This window comes from Oncorhynchus keta, chromosome 20 (assembly GCF_023373465.1).
Source record: "Oncorhynchus keta strain PuntledgeMale-10-30-2019 chromosome 20, Oket_V2, whole genome shotgun sequence".
NCBI lineage: Eukaryota > Metazoa > Chordata > Actinopteri > Salmoniformes > Salmonidae > Oncorhynchus > Oncorhynchus keta.
The window spans coordinates 47,835,507-47,851,676 of NC_068440.1; the positions used below are offsets into that span (position 1 = coordinate 47,835,507).

Consider the following 16,170-nt stretch of genomic DNA (forward strand, 5'->3'; position numbering starts at 1 on the left):
CATCATTTATATAAATAGTGAATAAGAGAGGACCAAGTACAGAGCCTTGGGGCACACCATTCAAGACAGACAATTTAACAGACATAAGCCCATCAAATTAAGTGCACTGAGTTCTATCAGACAGATAGTTAGCAAACCATGCAACTGCATGCTCCGAAAGACCTACACTCAACAATCTCTGCCTTAGTATAGCATGATCAACTGTATCAAAAGCCTTAGAGAGGTCAATAAACAGGGAGACACAGTGCTGGTTTTTGTCAAGGGCTTCAGTGATATAATTTAAAACCTTCATGGCTGCTGTAATTGTGCTATGCTTCTTCCTGAAGCCCGATTGGTATATTGATAAAATAGAGTTAGTAAATAAAAACTATTTTAGCTGTTCACTTACAAGGGTTTCAAGTATTTTCACCAGGGGTGACAGCTTTGAGATTGGCCTATAATTATTTAAGAGAGTTGGATCTCCCCCTTTTAAAAGTGGAAGGGCAAATGCTGATTTCCAGATCTTTGGGATTTCATTACATTCCAGGGTTAGATTGAACAGATGTAAGTGGTTCAACTATGAAATCAGCTGCCAGATTTAAAAAGCAGGGATCCAAAAGATCAGGACCTGCAGGCTTTCTCTGATCTAAGGATTTCAGTGTTTTATGTACCACCTGCACTGAGAATGGCAAAAAGCTAAAAGTTTGACCAGCTCTCACTGGTTCATCCACACAGGGTTGGACAGAGACAGAGGACACTGGTTCATCCACCACAGGGTTGGACAGAGACAGAGGACACTGGTTCATCCACACAGGGTTGGATAGAGACAGAGGACACTGGTTCATCCACACAGGGTTGTACAGAGACAGAGGGCACTGGTTCATCCACACAGGGTTGTACAGAGACAGAGGGCACTGAATCAAACAGCCTACCAGATGATACAAAGTGCTCATTGAAACAATTCAGCATTTCAGTTTTGTCATATATAGCAACAGAGTCCTTCAAAACACATGACGGTAATTCATTAACATTACTGTTACCAGACATAGACTTAATCGCCTTACTGTGGATATAGATACTTTTGTAACTGTTTCCTCCAGCATCTTCACAAGGTCCTTTGCTGTTGTTCTGGAATTGATTTGCACTTTTCGCACCAAAGTACATTCATCTCTAGGAAACAGAACAAGTCTCCTTCCTGAGCGGTATGACGGCTGCGTGGTCCCATGGTGTTTATACTTGCGTACTATTGTTTGTACAGATGAACGTGGTACCTTCAGGCATTCTGAAATTGCTGCCAATGATGAACCAGACTTGTGGAAGTCTACAAATCTATTTCTGATGTCTTGGCTGATTTCTTTTCATTTCCCCATGATGTCAAGCAAATAGGCACTGCGTTTGAAGGAAGGCCTTGAAATACATACACAGGTACACCTCCAATTGACTCAAATTATGTCAATTAGCCTATCAGAAGCTACTCAAGCCATTTAAGCTGTTTAAAGTCACAGTCAACAGTGAATTTTAAGTGGAATAATCTGTCTGTAAACAATTGTTGGAAAAATGACTTGTGTCATGAAGTAGATGTGCTAACCGACTTGCCAAAACTATAGTTTGTTTAACAAGAAATTTGTGGAGTGGTTGAAAAAAGAGTTTTAATGACTCCAACCTAAGTGTATGTAAAATCGTAAAATGTATGAGAACTTCCGACTTCAACTGTAGGTCAGGTTTGGTTTCTTGACAAAGAGTTACATAAGAGTAGTTACACCTCTGACATCGCCTAAACAGAAGGCAATGTTAAGCTATTGTTTTTTTCCGTCTATCAGCGGTTACCGCTGATCTGAGTGAATCCTGGCCTTAATAAGTCCTCTGTTAGTGATGGTTGTACAGTTATTATTGCATAGCAGAGATAATAGCATGTTAGGAAATGACTGTGTTCATGACTGATCATTGTTTACTTCCATTTGAGTCATTTAGCAGACTCTCTTATTTGTGCATTAATCTTCAGATAGCAAGTGAACAGCAACATATCACAATCATAGAAAGTACATTTTCACTCAACAAAGTCTTTATCAGTCAGTGCTTGTAGGAAGAGAGAAATACCCTTCTTTACTCTGTGGTAGTTATTTAAGATACATTTCAAAGAGGTAGAGTTTCAGACATTTTCAGAAGATTGGCAGGCAGGAACTCCGCTATTCTTTAGACTTTATTGGGAAGCTTGTTACACCATTGGGGTGCCAGGACAAAGAAGAGCTTGGACTGGGTTGAGCGGGAGGTGCCCTTCCGTAGGGTTGGGAGGGCCAAGAGACCATAGGTGTCAGGATAGATTACTTGAGTTAGTGTGTAGGGTTTCCCTTGTTGCACCAGGGTCCTGAAGACTGGAAGCTAATGGAGTGTGCAAAGGAGCGGTGTGAGACGGGAGAACTTTGGAAGGTTGAACACAAGGCAGGCTTCTGAGGTTTGGATAAGTTGCAGAGGTTTGATGGAACAAACAGGGAGCCCAGCCAACAGAGAGCTGCAGTAGTCTAGAAGGTAGAGGACAAGAGGGGAGCCCAGCCAACAGAGAGTTACAGTAGTCTAGAAGGTAGAGGACAAGAGGGGAGCCCAGCCACCAGAGAGTTGCAGTAGTCTAGAAGGTAGAGGACAATAGGGGAGCCCAGCCAACAGAGAGTTGCAGTAGTCTAGAAGGTAGAGGACAATAGGGGAGCCCAGCCAACAGAGAGTTGCAGTAGTCTAGAAGGTAGAGGACAATAGGGGAGCCCAGCCAACAGAGAGTTGCAGTAGTCTAGAAGGTAGAGGACAATAGGGGAGCCCAGCCAACAGAGAGTTGCAGTAGTCTAGAAGGTAGAGGACAAGAGGGAGCCCAGCCAACAGAGAGTTGCAGTAGTCTAGAAGGTAGAGGACAATAGGGGAGCCCAGCCAACAGAGAGTTGCAGTAGTCTAGAAGGTAGAGGACAAGAGGGAGCCCAGCCAACAGAGAGTTGCAGTAGTCTAGAAGGTAGAGGACAAGAGGGGAGCCCAGCCAACAGAGAGTTGCAGTAGTCTAGAAGGTAGAGGACAAGAGGGGAGCCCAGCCAACAGAGAGTTGCAGTAGTCTAGAAGGTAGAGGACAAGAGGGGAGCCCAGCCAACAGAGAGTTGCAGTAGTCTAGAAGGTAGAGGACAAGAGGGGAGCCCAGCCAACAGTGAGTTGCAGTAGTCTAGAAGGTAGAGGACAAGAGGGGAGCCCAGCCAACAGAGAGTTGCAGTAGTCTAGAAGGTAGAGGACAAGAGGGGAGCCCAGCCAACAGAGAGTTGCAGTAGTCTAGAAGGTAGAGGACAATAGGGGAGCCCAGCCAACAGAGAGCTGCAGTAGTCTAGAAGGTAGAGGACAAGAGGGAGCCCAGCCAACAGAGAGCTGCAGTAGTCTAGAAGGTAGAGGACAAGAGGGGAGCCCAGCCAACAGAGAGTTGCAGTAGTCTAGAAGGTAGAGGACAATAGGGGAGCCCAGCCAACAGAGAGCTACAGTAGTCTAGAAGGTAGAGGACAATAGGGGAGCCCAGCCAACAGAGAGTTACAGTAGTCTAGAAGGTAGAGGACAAGAGGGGAGCCCAGCCAACAGAGAGTTGCAGTAGTCTAGAAGGTAGAGGACAATAGGGGAGCCCAGCCAACAGAGAGTTGCAGTAGTCTAGAAGGTAGAGGACAAGAGGGAGCCCAGCCAACAGAGAGTTGCAGTAGTCTAGAAGGTAGAGGACAAGAGGGGCGCCCAGACAACAGAGAGTTGCAGTAGTCTAGAAGGTAGAGGACAAGAGGGAGCCCAGCCAACAGAGAGTTGCAGTAGTCTAGAAGGTAGAGGACAAGAGGGGAGCCCAGCCAACAGAGAGTTGCAGTAGTCTAGAAGGTAGAGGACAAGAGGGAGCCCAGCCAACAGAGAGTTGCAGTAGTCTAGAAGGTAGAGGACAAGAGGGAGCCCAGCCAACAGAGAGTTGCAGTAGTCTAGAAGGTAGAGGACAAGAGGGAGCCCAGCCAACAGAGAGTTGCAGTAGCCTAGAAGGTAGAGGACAATAGGGGAGCCCAGCCAACAGAGAGTTGCAGTAGTCTAGAAGGTAGAGGACAATAGGGGAGCCCAGCCAACAGAGAGTTGCAGTAGTCTAGAAGGTAGAGGACAAGGGGAGCCCAGCCAACAGAGAGTTGCAGTAGTCTAGAAGGTAGAGGACAAGAGGGGAGCCCAGCCAACAGAGAGTTGCAGTAGTCTAGAAGGTAGAGGACAATAGGGGAGCCCAGCCAACAGAGAGTTGCAGTAGTCTAGAAGGTAGAGGACAATAGGGGAGCCCAGCCAACAGAGAGTTGCAGTAGTCTAGAAGGTAGAGGACAAGAGGGAGCCCAGCCAACAGAGAGTTGCAGTAGTCTAGAAGGTAGAGGACAAGAGGGGAGCCCAGCCAACAGAGAGTTGCAGTAGTCTAGAAGGTAGAGGACAAGAGGGGAGCCCAGCCAACAGAGAGTTGCAGTAGTCTAGAAGGTAGAGGACAAGAGGGGAGCCCAGCCAACAGAGAGTTGCAGTAGTCTAGAAGGTAGAGGACAATAGGGAGCCCAGCCAACAGAGAGCTGCAGTAGTCTAGAAGGTAGAGGACAGAGGGAGCCCAGCCAACAGAGAGTTGCAGTAGTCTAGAAGGTAGAGGACAAGAGGGAGCCCAGCCAACAGAGAGTTGCAGTAGTCTAGAAGGTAGAGGACAATAGGGGAGCCCAGCCAACAGAGAGTTGCAGTAGTCTAGAAGGTAGAGGACAATAGGGAGCCCAGCCAACAGAGAGTTGCAGTAGTCTAGAAGGTAGAGGACAATAGGGAGCCCAGCCAACAGAGAGTTGCAGTAGTCTAGAAGGTAGAGGACAAGAGGGAGCCCAGCCAACAGAGAGTTGCAGTAGTCTAGAAGGTAAGGACAATAGGGAGCCCAGCCAACAGAGAGTTGCAGTAGTCTAGAAGGTAGAGGACAATAGGGGAGCCCAGCCAACAGAGAGTTGCAGTAGTCTAGAAGGTAGAGGACAAGAGGGAGCCCAGCCAACAGAGAGTTGCAGTAGTCTAGAAGGTAGAGGACAAGAGGGGAGCCCAGCCAACAGAGAGTTGCAGTAGTCTAGAAGGTAGAGGACAAGAGGGGAGCCCAGCCAACAGAGAGTTGCAGTAGTCTAGAAGGTAGAGGATGAAGAGGGGAGCCCAGCCAACAGAGGGTTGCAGTAGTCTAGAAGGTAGAGGACAATAGGGGAGCCCAGCCAACAGAGAGCTGCAGTAGTCTAGAAGGTAGACGACAAGAGGGGAGCCCAGCCAACAGAGAGTTGCAGTAGTCTAGAAGGTAGAGGACAAGAGGGGAGCCCAGCCAACAGAGAGTTGCAGTAGTCTAGAAGGTAGAGGACAATAGGGGAGCCTAGCCAACAGAGAGTTGCAGTAATCTAGAAGGTAGAGGACAATAGGGAGCCCAGCCAACAGAGAGTTGCAGTAGTCTAGAAGGTAGAGGACAATAGGGGAGCCCAGCCAACAGAGAGTTGCAGTAGTCTAGAAGGTAGAGGACAAAGGGGAGCCCAGCCAACAGAGAGTTGCAGTAGTCTAGAAGGTAGAGGACAATAGGGGAGCCCAGCCAACAGAGAGTTGCAGTAGTCTAGAAGGTAGAGGACAATAGGGAGCCCAGCCAACAGAGAGTTGCAGTAGTCTAGAAGGTAGAGGACAAGAGGGAGCCCAGCCAACAGAGAGTTGCAGTAGTCTAGAAGGTAGAGGACAAGAAGCCCAGCCAACAGAGAGTTGCAGTAGTCTAGAAGGTAGAGGACAAGAGGGGAGCCCAGCCAACAGAGAGTTGCAGTAGTCTAGAAGGTAGAGGACAAGAGGGGAGCCCAGCCAACAGAGAGTTGCAGTAGTCTAGAAGGTAGAGGACAATAGGGGAGCCCAGCCAACAGAGAGGCTGCAGTAGTCTAGAAGGTAGAGGACAAGAGGGGAGCACAGCCAACAGAGAGTTGCAGTAGTCTAGAAGGTAGAGGACAAGAGGGGAGCCCAGCCAACAGAGAGTTGCAGTAGTCTAGAAGGTTAGGGAGCCCAGCCAACAGAGAGTTGCAGTAGTCTAGAAGGTAGAGGACAGGGGAGCCCAGCCAACAGAAGTTGCAGTAGTCTAGAAGGTAGAGGACAAGAGGGGAGCCCAGCCAACAGAGAGTTGCAGTAGTCTAGAAGGTAGAGGACAATAGGGAGCCCAGCCAACAGAGAGTTGCAGTAGTCTAGAAGGTAGAGGACAATAGGGGAGCCCAGCCAACAGAGAGCTGCAGTAGTCTAGAAGGTAGAGGACAATAGGGGAGCCCAAAACAGAGAGTTGCAGTAGTCTAGAAGGTAGAGGACAATAGGGAGCCCAGCCAACAGAGAGTTGCAGTAGTTTAGAAGGTAGAGGACAAGAGGGGAGCCCAGCCAACAGAGAGTTGCAGTAGTCTAGAAGGTAGAGGACAAGAGGGAGCCCAGCCAACAGAGAGTTGCAGTAGTCTAGAAGGTAGAGGACAATAGGGAGCCCAGCCAACAGAGAGTTCCAGTAGTCTAGAAGGTAGAGGACAATAGGGGAGCCCAGCCAACAGAGAGTTACAGTAGTCTAGAAGGTAGAGGACAAGAGGGAGCCCAGCCAACAGAGAGTTGCAGTAGTCTAGAAGGTAGAGGACAAGAGGGGAGCCCAGCCAACAGAGAGTTGCAGTAGTCTAGAAGGTAGAGGACAAGAGGAGCCCAGCCAACAGAGAGTTGCAGTAGTCTAGAAGGTAGAGGACAATGAGGGAGCCCAGCCAACAGAGAGTTGCAGTAGTCTAGAAGGTAGAGGACAGAGGGAGCCCAGCCAACAGAGAGTTGCAGTAGTCTAGAAGGTAGAGGACAATAGGGAGCCCAGCCAACAGAGAGTTGCAGTAGTCTAGAAAGTAGAGGACAAGAGGGGAGCCCAGCCAACAGAGAGCTGCAGTAGTCTAGAAGGTAGAGGACAAGAGGGGAGCCCAGCCAACAGAGAGTTGCAGTAGTCTAGAAGGTAGAGGACAAGAGGGGAGCCCAGCCAACAGAGAGTTGCAGTAGTCTAGAAGGTAGAGGACAATAGGGAGCCCAGCCAACAGAGAGTTGCAGTAGTCTAGAAGGTAGAGGACAGAGGGGAGTCCAGCCAACAGAGAGTTGCAGTAGTCTAGAAGGTAGAGGACAATAGGGAGCCCAGCCAACAGAGAGTTGCAGTAGTCTAGAAGGTAGAGGACAATAGGGAGCCCAGCCAACAGAGAGCTGCAGTTCTAGAAGGTAGAGGACAATAGGGGAGCCCAGCCAACAGAGAGCTGCAGTAGTCTAGAAGGTAGAGGACAAGAGGGGAGCCCAGCCAACAGAGAGTTGCAGTAGTCTAGAAGGTAGAGGACAAGAGGGGAGCCCAGCCAACAGAGAGTTGCAGTAGTCTAGAAGGTAGAGGACAATAGGGAGCCCAGCCAACAGAGAGTTGCAGTAGTCTAGAAGGTAGAGGACAATAGGGAGCCCAGCCAACAGAGAGTTGCAGTAGTCTAGAAGGTAGAGGACAAGAGGGAGCCCAGCCAACAGAGAGTTGCAGTAGTCTAGAAGGTAGAGGACAATAGGGGAGCCCAGCCAACAGAGAGTTGCAGTAGTCTAGAAGGTAGAGGACAAGAGGGAGCCCAGCCAACAGAGAGTTGCAGTAGTCTAGAAGGTAGAGGACAGGGAGCCCAGCCAACAGAGAGCTGCAGTAGTCTAGAAGGTAGAGGACAATAGGGGAGCCCAGCCAACAGAGAGTTACAGTAGTCTAGAAGGTAGAGGACAGAGGAGCCCAGCCAACAGAGAGTTGCAGTAGTCTAGAAGGTAGAGGACAAGAGGGGAGCCCAGCCAACAAGAGTTGCAGTAGTCTAGAAGGTAGAGGACAAGAGGGAGCCCAGCCAACAGAGAGTTGCAGTAGTCTAGAAGGTAGAGGACAATAGGGAGCCCAGCCAACAGAGAGTTGCAGTAGTCTAGAAGGTAGAGGACAAGAGGGGAGCCCAGCCAACAGAGAGTTGCAGTAGTCTAGAAGGTAGAGGACAAGAGGGAGCCCAGCCAACAGAGAGTTGCAGTAGTCTAGAAGGTAGAGGACAAGAGGGGAGCCCAGCCAACAGAGAGTTGCAGTAGTCTAGAAGGTAGAGGACAATAGGGAGCCCAGCCAACAGAGAGTTGCAGTAGTCTAGAAGGTAGAGGACAATAGGGGAGCCCAGCCAACAGAGAGTTGCAGTAGTCTAGAAGGTAGAGGACAAGAGGGGAGCCCAGCCAACAGAGAGTTGCAGTAGTCTAGAAGGTAGAGGACAATAGGGGAGCCCAGCCAACAGAGAGTTGCAGTAGTCTAGAAGGTAGAGGACAAGAGGGAGCCCAGCCAACAGAGAGTTGCAGTAGTCTAGAAGGTAGAGGACAAGAGGGGAGCCCAGCCAACAGAGAGCTGCAGTAGTCTAGAAGGTAGAGGACAATAGGGGAGCCCAGCCAACAGAGAGTTACAGTAGTCTAGAAGGTAGAGGACAAGAGGGAGCCCAGCCAACAGAGAGTTGCAGTAGTCTAGAAGGTAGAGGACAAGAGGGGAGCCCAGCCAACAGAGAGTTGCAGTAGTCTAGAAGGTAGAGGACAAGAGGGAGCCCAGCCAACAGAGAGTTGCAGTAGTCTAGAAGGTAGAGGACAAGAGGGGAGCCCAGCCAACAGAGAGTTGCAGTAGTCTAGAAGGTAGAGGACAAGAGGGAGCCCAGCCAACAGAGAGTTGCAGTAGTCTAGAAGGTAGAGGACAAGAGGGGAGCCCAGCCAACAGAGAGTTGCAGTAGTCTAGAAGGTAGAGGACAAGAGGGAGCCCAGCCAACAGAGAGTTGCAGTAGTCTAGAAGGTAGAGGACAATAGGGGAGCCCAGCCAACAGAGAGTTGCAGTAGTCTAGAAGGTAGAGGACAAGAGGGGAGCCCAGCCAACAGAGAGTTGCAGTAGTCTAGAAGGTAGAGGACAAGAGGGGAGCCCAGCCAACAGAGAGTTGCAGTAGTCTAGAAGGTAGAGGACAAGAGGGGAGCCCAGCCAACAGAGAGTTGCAGTAGTCTAGAAGGTAGAGGACAATAGGGGAGCCCAGCCAACAGAGAGTTGCAGTAGTCTAGAAGGTAGAGGACAATAGGGGAGCCCAGCCAACAGAGAGTTGCAGTAGTCTAGAAGGTAGAGGACAAGAGGGGAGCCCAGCCAACAGAGAGTTGCAGTAGTCTAGAAGGTAGAGGACAATAGGGGAGCCCAGCCAACAGAGAGTTGCAGTAGTCTAGAAGGTAGAGGACAAGAGGGAGCCCAGCCAACAGAGAGTTGCAGTAGTCTAGAAGGTAGAGGACAAGAGGGAGCCCAGCCAACAGAGAGCTGCAGTAGTCTAGAAGGTAGAGGACAATAGGGAGCCCAGCCAACAGAGAGTTACAGTAGTCTAGAAGGTAGAGGACAAGAGGGAGCCCAGCCAACAGAGAGTTGCAGTAGTCTAGAAGGTAGAGGACAAGAGGGGAGCCCAGGCCGGTTCAATGTCTATTGAAAAATTTTAAATGCCAACAGAGAGTTGCAGTAGTCTAGAAGGTAGAGGACAAGAGGGAGCCCAGCCAACAGAGAGTTGCAGTAGTCTAGAAGGTAGAGGACAATAGGGGAGCCCAGCCAACAGAGAGTTGCAGTAGTCTAGAAGGTAGAGGACAAGAGGGGAGCCCAGCCAACAGAGAGTTGCAGTAGTCTAGAAGGTAGAGGACAATAGGGAGCCCAGCCAACAGAGAGTTGCAGTAGTCTAGAAAGTAGAGGACAAGAGGGGAGCCCAGCCAACAGAGAGCTGCAGTAGTCTAGAAGGTAGAGGACAATAGGGAGCCCAGCCAACAGAGAGTTGCAGTAGTCTAGAAGGTAGAGGACAAGAGGGAGCCCAGCCAACAGAGAGTTGCAGTAGTCTAGAAGGTAGAGGACAATAGGGGAGCCCAGCCAACAGAGAGTTGCAGTAGTCTAGAAAGTAGAGGACAAGAGGGAGCCCAGCCAACAGAGAGCTGCAGTAGTCTAGAAGGTAGAGGACAAGAGGGGAGCCCAGCCAACAGAGAGTTGCAGTAGTCTAGAAGGTAGAGGACAATAGGGGAGCCCAGCCAACAGAGAGTTGCAGTAGTCTAGAAGGTAGAGGACAATAGGGAGCCCAGCCAACAGAGAGTTGCAGTAGTCTAGAAGGTAGAGGACAAGAGGGGAGCCCAGCCAACATAGAGTTGCAGTAGTCTAGAAGGTAGAGGACAATAGGGAGCCCAGCCAACAGAGAGTTGCAGTAGTCTAGAAGGTAGAGGACAAGAGGGGAGCCCAGCCAACAGAGAGTTGCAGTAGTCTAGAAGGTAGACGACAAGAGGGAGCCCAGCCAACAGAGAGTTGCAGTAGTCTAGAAGGTAGAGGACAATAGGGGAGCCCAGCCAACAGAGAGTTGCAGTAGTCTAGAAGGTAGAGGACAAGAGGGGAGCCCAGCCAACAGAGAGCTGCAGTAGTCTAGAAGGTAGAGGACAATAGGGGAGCCCAGCCAACAGAGAGCTGCAGTAGTCTAGAAGGTAGAGGACCTGCAACGCTTACTGTGAGGAAAGGTTGTGCTCTACGGATGTTGTAGAGAATGAACCTGCAGGAGCGAGTCACTGCTTTGATGTTTGCAGAGAACGACAAGTTGTTGTCCAGGGTCATGATTCTTTGCAATCTGAGAGGAGGATACTGTGGAGTTGTTAATCATTAAGGAGAGGTATTAGAGTGAGCAGGCCTTCCCTGGGAGGAAGAACAGCTCCATTTTGTAGAGGTTGAGCTTGAGGGAAACATCCAAGTTGCGTCACCACATGACCAAAGGTATGTGGACATCTACTCTTGAACATCTCATTCCAAAATCATGAGCATTAATATGGAGTTGGTCCCCCTTTGCTGCTACATCCGCCACTCTTTCTAACCTTTATTTAACTAGGCAAGCCAATTTAGAGCAAATACTTATTTTTAAGGATGGCCTAGGAACAGTGGCCAGAAGGGGGTTATGGTTCCCATTTGGGAACTCCCCCACCCCCCCACGTTCAGCTGGAAGGTGGCGCATGGAACGCAACAATATTCCTAAAAATATTTAACCTCCACACATTAACAAGTCCAATGGCTCAAATGAAAGATAAACACCTTGTTCATCTACCCAGCAAGTCAGATTTCTAAAATGTTTTACGGCGAAAACATAGCACATATTTATGTCAAACCACCACCGAAGACACAGCTAATTTGCATAGCCAAGTTGAAAAAAATATGCAATCAACAAACGCAGGATTAAAAGAAAAATAATTTCACTAACCTTTTGAAATCTTCATCAGATGACAGTAATATAACATGTTACACAGTACATTTATGTTTTTTTCAATAATATGCTATATATATCCATAAATCTCTGTTTACAATGATGCATCATTCAAAAATGCTACTCGAATGTCCTGAGAAATGACGATAGCTCCGGCAGATAACGTCAGCTAACAAGGAATACACATCATAAACTTTGACTAAATATGCATGTTCTACATATATATAGTTAGATACACTTCTTCTGAATGCAATCGCTGTGTTACATTTATTTTTAACGTTACAGGTTTCGTTCACTAGGCTATACTATGAGTCGGCGCTCAAAAAGTAGCATTATGTCTCCTCTATCTTGGAGTCCACAGAAACCCAAATTTACCACATAAATATTCCCTTACCTTTGCTGTTCTTCCATCAGAAGACCTGGAAGGAATTATACTTACCAAAAACAGCGTTTAGTTTTGCAGTCTGTGTCTTTCGGTTCTCAAACACGACACATTTCGGTTGAAATGCAGCCAAAAGTCAAGTATATGTCGACTAAACTTGTCAAACTAAGTTCATAATCAAGCTTTAACATGTTATAAAGGTGTACAGCAATCGTGAGGACGAACAGAAACGCATGCATTGTATAATCGATCTTGGAAAAAAGACAGGACCGGAGCGGAGCAGAGCGCGCATGAGAGTAACCTGTTTTTTCGCGTGACCGAAAGGTTTCGGCCCGCCAAAACTCTCGTGAGCGCGCGATTCTCACAATGAGAAGCCCCATTGGAAGCAGACATCGCGCTGAAGACAAAGAGACTGTTCCCAGACCTGTAAGTCCTTGGGAAGGGTGGGGGCGATGACGTCAAAGTTGGGCCAACTTTTCTGATGACAAGAGAGAGTTTGGGAGAATGACTGCCCTGAGAGTTCTGCTTTACATACAGACATAATTTAAACGGTTTTAGAAGCTTTAGAGTGTTTTCTATTCAATAATATTTTTCATTTGCATATATTAGCAACTTTTGACAAAAAAACTAATTATGTTTACTATGGGCACGCAATTACTCCAGAGGGGGCAGTAAACAGCCCCAACAGGTTATTAACTGCCTTGTTCAGGGGCAGAACAACAGATTTTTACCTTGTCAGCTCAGGGATTTGAACTTGCAACCTTTCGGTTACTAGTCCAACACTCTAACCACTAGGCTACCTGCCAGCCCCATGCTGTCTTCTGGGAAGGCTTTTCCAATAAATGTTGGGGACTTGCTTTCATTCAGCGACAAGAGCATTAGTGAGGTCAGGCACCGATGTTCGGCGATTAGGCCTGGCTCGCAGTCGGCGTTCCAATTCATCCCAAAGGTGTTTGATGGGGTTGAGGTCAGGTCTCACAGTCAAGTTCTTCCACACCAATCTCGACAAACCATTTCTGGATACACCATGTTTTGTGAGCAGGGGCATTGTCATGCTGAAACTCTTAGGGAAAGGGCCTTCCTAAATTTGGAAGCACAGAATCGTCTAGAATGTAAGTGTATGCTGTAGCATTAAGATTTCCCTTCAATGGAACTAAGGGGCTGAGCCTGAACCATGACAAACAGCCCCAGAACAGCGTGATTCATCCCTCCAGGGAACACGTTTCCACTGCTCCATTGTCCAATGGTGGCGAGCTTTACACCACTCCAGCAGACGCTTGGCATTGCGCCTGGTGATATTAGGTTTGTGTGCGGCTGCATTTCATGAAGCTCTCACGGAACAGTTTTGTCCTGATGTTGCTTTCAGAGGCAGTTTGGTATTCAGTAGTGAGTGTTGCAACTGAGGACAGACGATTTTTACGCTCTACACGCTTCAGCACTCGGTGATCATGTTCTGTAAGCTTGTGTGGCCTACCACTTCGCGGCTGAGTGGTGGTTGCTCCTAGACGTTTTCACTTCACAATCATAGTACTTCCAGTTGACCAGGTCAGCTCTCGCAGGACAGAAATTGGAAACCTCCCATGACAGTGCCACATTGAAAGACACTGAGCTCTCCAGTAAGGCCATTCATTCTACTGCCAATGTTTTGTATTTGTATTTATTATGGATCCCCATTAGTTTCCTGCCAACGCAGAAGCTACTCTTCCTGGGGTCCAGCACAATTAAGGCAGTTTATACCATTTGAAAAACATTACAATACATTCACAGATTTCACAACACACTGTGTGCCCTCAGGCCCCTACTCCACCACTACCACATATCTACAGTACCAAATTAATGTGTGTTGTGTGTGTGTGTGTGTGTGTGTGTGTGTGTGTGTGTGTGTGTGTGTGTGTGTGTGTGTGTGTGTGTGTGTGTGTGTGTGTGTGTGTGTGTGTGTGTATGTGTGTGTGTGTGTGCCAATGTTTGTGTTGCTTCAGTCCCCAGTGTTCCATAAGGTGTTTTTTTAACTGTTTTTTAAAATCTAATTTTACTGCTGCATCAGTTACTTGATGTGGAATAGAGTTCCATATACTCATGGCTCTATGTACTACTGTGGAATAGAGTTCCATATACTCATGGCTCTATGTACTACTGTGTGCCTCCCATAGTCTGTTCTGGACTTGGGGACTGTGAAGAGACCTCTTGTGGCATGTCTTGTGGGGTACGCATGGGTGTCAGAGCTGTGTACCAATAGTTTAAAAAGACAGCTCGGTGCATTCAACATGTCAATACCTCTCATAAATATAAGTAGGGATGAAGTCAATCCCTCCACTACTGAAATAGCTTACTGAAAAAGCCGAATCCACTCATTTGAAGGGGTGTTGACATACTTTTGTGTCTATGGTATAGTCATAATGATGATACTATTAAAACAATGTCATATTTTGTATTATCAGCAAACTAATCTATGATATTGATGACCATGTTCTGAGACGTGTGACAGAGCAAACATTACAAACAGTACATTATTCTCTATAGATCTCTATATAATAGATCAACTCTCCAGTACATTATTCTCTATAGATCTCTCTATAATAGATCAACTCTCCAGTACATTATTCTCTATAGATCTCTCTATAATAGATCAACTCTCCAGTACGTTATTCTCTATAGATCTCTATATAATAGATCAACTCTCCAGTACGTTATTCTCTACAGATCTCTCTATAATAGATCAGCTCGCCAGTACATTATTCTCTATAGATCTCTCTATAATAGATCAATTATCCCGTAAGAGTTGCTGCCTAGCCTATAGTTGGTGTATTTTTATAGTGGATATAACATTGAAGATCTGACATTGTTTCAAAGGTACAAATGTAACTTATTTTAAGGTTTGTCCATATTATATATATTATATTTGTTACAATGATGACATTATCCTGCTGTTGAAATTTCACCATTTAAATATTTTTTCCAAATCAATTGATTTTCCATGAAGATTCCAAGTCACAATATATTGACTAAATCTTTGAAACTACATTGCTTGTAGTTGCTTTGTGCCCAGTATCCATAAAATGTAATTGGTGGAGCGCTCACCTTGGGGCTGCATGATGCTTGCTGAAGCTGGATTGAATTCGTTATAGCCAGTAGCCAGTATAGCAGCTTGCCAGTGCTTGATTTAGCAATGATTCTAGCGCGAGGAGAGACTGCCAGCAGGTCCGATGGATGGAACAGGGAATGACAGCATTCCTGGATGTATCAATAGATGACGAGGGATCCTCCTCTCTCTCTGCATTGCTCTGTTTCAACGATATGATACTACATGCTCCTCCGGCTCATCGACCCTCCTCTATATTGCTCTGTTTCAACAATATGATACGTTCTCCTCCAGCTCATCGACGTAGCTCAACACGTAGACTAACTTCCTGTAGGGAGCAGAGAGATCCTGGTTTGGTAGCTCAACACATAGACTAACTTCCTGTAGGGAGCAGAGAGATCCTGATTTGTTTCATGTTCTACACAGACAAGACACCTCATGAAGCAATTCATTCAAGTCATGGAATTATTTTAGTATTATTTGGTACATTGTTGTACAAAGGAATAATTATTATTATTTCAGAACAATCCAAATGCAGCATCATGTTTTAGGATGAGGAAGATTGGGGTTTGCAAAATTTTGTCTCAAATGTATTTACCATAAAGTCAATCTAGTCAGTGACTATCATATATATTCACTCCCCTTGGATTATTTCAAATTTTTAAACAGCCCTGCTTTTTATTTTTATTTTTAAACAGCCCTGCTGTGAAGTAGATACTAGCATCAGAGGCCCAACTTGAGAAAATTAGACATCATTTTCTGTAAGGTCCTTCAGTCGAGCAGTCGACACAAGTGAGATTTCTTATAAGCGATTAGAGTCTCGCACCAAGAAGACAGTGAATGTTCGAGTAGTCTATTTACAGTGTGGATTTGAATCTGATTGAAAATGATATAGCAAGACTTGGAAATGATCAAAAACAAATTTGACAGAGCTTGAAGTATTTAGAAAATAATGCACGTCACCGCCAGAGCCGCCAGTCAGCCAGGATCCGCCATTCAGCCAGGATCCACCATTCAGCCAGGATCTGTCAGAATCGCCAGTCAGCCAGGATCTGCCAGAGCCGCCAGTCAGCCAGGATCTGCCCAGAGCCGCCAGTCAGCCAGGATCTGCCAGTCGGCCAGGATCCGCCAGTCAGCCAGGATCCGCCATTCAGCCAGGATCTGCCAGAATCGCCAGTCAGCCAGGATCTGCCCAGAGCCGCCAGTCAGCCAGGATCTGCCAGAACCACCAGTCAGCCAGCATCTGCCAGAGCCAGAGTTTTGAACATTTGAACATCTTGGCCATGTTCTGTTATAATCTCCACCCGGCACAGCCAGAAGAGGACTGGCCACCCCACATATGCTCTCTCTAATTCTCTCTTTCTTTCTCTCGGAGCAGGACCTGAACCCTAGGACCATGCCCCAGGACTACCTGACATGATGACTCCTTGCTGTCCCCA

The 16,170-nt window shown here is 47.3% G+C and overlaps 1 protein-coding gene across 1 annotated transcript in view; it reads right to left on the reverse strand.

Moving 5' to 3' along the window:
- LOC118381923 (melanocortin receptor 5-like) overlaps positions 1-15,011 on the reverse strand; it is a 37,558-nt gene extending 22,547 nt beyond the window's left edge. The window contains exon 1 of the mRNA XM_052473082.1: positions 14,731-15,011. The gene's annotated coding sequence lies outside the window, so the exon portion shown is untranslated. The remainder of the gene's footprint in view (positions 1-14,730) is intronic.
- Positions 15,012-16,170: the final 1,159 nt, after the last annotated feature.